General features: G+C 45.3%; 1 non-coding gene across 1 annotated transcript; it reads right to left on the reverse strand.

The window, feature by feature from the left end:
- Positions 1 to 2,056: 2,056 nt before the first annotated feature.
- Positions 2,057 to 2,128, reverse strand: trnad-guc (transfer RNA aspartic acid (anticodon GUC)). The gene has a single exon. It is a non-coding gene; the product is annotated as a tRNA-Asp (tRNA).
- Between the last annotated feature and the right edge of the window lie 212 nt (positions 2,129 to 2,340).

A 2,340-nucleotide genomic window follows, 5' to 3' on the forward strand; every position in this document is an offset into this window, starting at 1 on the left:
GATGACTTGGCCCTTCAGGGCCGTGAAGTTTTACGGAGATGGGAGTGGCTGGGGGCACAAATCCACCCGTGTGGTTCGTTGTTCGAGAGGTATGATTCTTGCTTCGGGTGCGAGAGGTCCCGGGTTCGACTCCCGGGCGAACACTGCTAAGCCGTCCGTTGTGGCTCAGTATGCTGTAATATTTTACCTTGCTGTCTTTCTCAAGGTGGCCTGTGTAGAAACTCAACGGTTCATTCTTGTTTAGGGTGGCAGCCAAGTGATTGAGTCATTTCCTCCTCTGTGTTGGTTGTTGTTCTTTGGAAACACTTCTCAAGGAGAACCTCACTGAAAGAGGTCCCGGGGTTGAAATTCACAACGAGCTCTCTTTGAAAATGTCAACAGCCAGGAATCCTTTGCCGTCATCACACAGTGGCCAGTATGACAAGTGATCATCTTTTTCATTTCTGTGGGCCTTGTTCTTGCGGTATGCTTCTCGATTACCTGTGACCTTGACGAGTCCAGTTTTCAAGTCCCAGAAAAACCCCTTTTTCCCAAATTTCCATTCGCTGACAAGGGTTCTGTCAGCTTCACCTTTTTGCAGTAAGAAACACTCACAATCTCCGATGTCCTTCCACACATCAGCGATGGCTTCACAGTGCCGTGTCACTGTACTCATTTACAGCTACAGAGATTCTATTGAAGATAATATTTCCACCTTATGTTTAAAAGATCTGAACAACGAGTCAACTAAGTCTCTTTTATGTGTGATGTGATGAACCCGGAAATGATGGTGGCGGCTTTCGCTGTTCAACTATATTGTGTGAAAAGTGACTGCTGTGCGGCCAATTGGGATTCTAGTTCGTTCACTTTCCTCATTCTCAGCTTGCTTTTCGGCGGAATGTCAGTGTCGTATTTTCCATAAACAATTCGAAGATGCCGTTCCACAATTCACTACACTTGCAGATGAGGCAAACGCACTTCAACAATGACATCGTGAAAAAGAAGTCCGCCTCACTCCCCGGTTGTTTCACTTGCCCAGATGCTCCAGTGTGTTCCACTAACAAGTGTGTGTGTTCACTGTGATGAGTAAAATGCAGACAACAAATGTTGTGTACATGCTTGCTGGTTCATGAAAACAAAGATGAGTCTTCTATTTCCTCTTGAAGACCTGATGACTTGTTCCTCCTGGATGTGTTGGTGGTGACTCTCTTTTCTTCATCCATCCATTTTCTTTGCCACTTATCCTCACGAGGGTCATGGGGAGTTGCTGGAGCCGATTCCAGCTGTCAACGGGCAGGAGGCAGGGTACACCCCGAACTGGTTGCCAGCCAATCACAGGGGATATTGAGACAAACAGCCACGCTCACAATCACACCAAGGGGCAATTTAGAGTGTCCAATTCATGTTGCATGTTTTTTTGAGATGTGAGAAGAAAAGCCACGCAAGCGCAGGGAGAACATGCAAACTCCACACAGGGAGCTTCGGGATTGAACCCGGGACCTCAGAACTGTGAGGCCACCGCTTTACACCTGATCCACTGTACCACCCATGCCAGTTCTAGAAACATCAATATTTGAATCAGAGTTAGCATAGACCTGGGTAAATATTTTCACATGAAAACTGAAACTTTTGTGTGGCTGTGTGTGTCTGTCTGTCTGTGTTTGTGTGTGCATCTGTGTGTGTGTGTGTGTGTGTGTGTGTGTTGTGTGTGTGTGTGGTGTGTGTGTGTGTGTGTGTGTGTGGTGTGTGTGTGTGTGTGTGAGCCACACACCCCCTGTCGTGTATGGGTCCATATTTGAATAACTTTTTTTTAAGAAGTTTTCTGGAAATTAAAAGAATACACGTTGCTTGAGTTTCCAAATGGGTTTGTTCAAGTTGGCATTATATCATACATTGCTGTCATGTATCATTGCACCACATGAACAACAGCTCGTACCCAAAAATTATGTCAATCACTGATTTAATACGTGGAAAACCACAATGGGCATGTGTCGAGTTGTTATATATGCTTGATACGCGTGAAGTCCTTGTTTTTTTCGCAAAGAAGAGCCCCACGATAACCAAAGGGTAACATTTTCTCCCCGTCAGGGAATCGAACCCCGGTCTTCCGCGTGACAGGCGGAGATACTGTCCACTATACTAACGAGGAGCCTCTTGTTCCAGTTTTCCGGGAACATATGGTCTCCGGCTGAGTCTTTTTTTGTTTGTTTTTGTCGTCAAGGAGCTGTTGTCCATGAGGCGCTTGTCACATTCGATGTTGAGACGAGTGCCACCATAATAAAATATTGTTTAAAAATATTGTGTGCGCATAACTCTTTCCAAAGTTGTGGTAATCAGAAAAATGAATGTGGTAGTAGAAAA

This window comes from Syngnathoides biaculeatus, chromosome 20 (assembly GCF_019802595.1).
Source record: "Syngnathoides biaculeatus isolate LvHL_M chromosome 20, ASM1980259v1, whole genome shotgun sequence".
In the NCBI taxonomy this organism is placed as follows: Eukaryota; Metazoa; Chordata; class Actinopteri; order Syngnathiformes; family Syngnathidae; genus Syngnathoides; species Syngnathoides biaculeatus.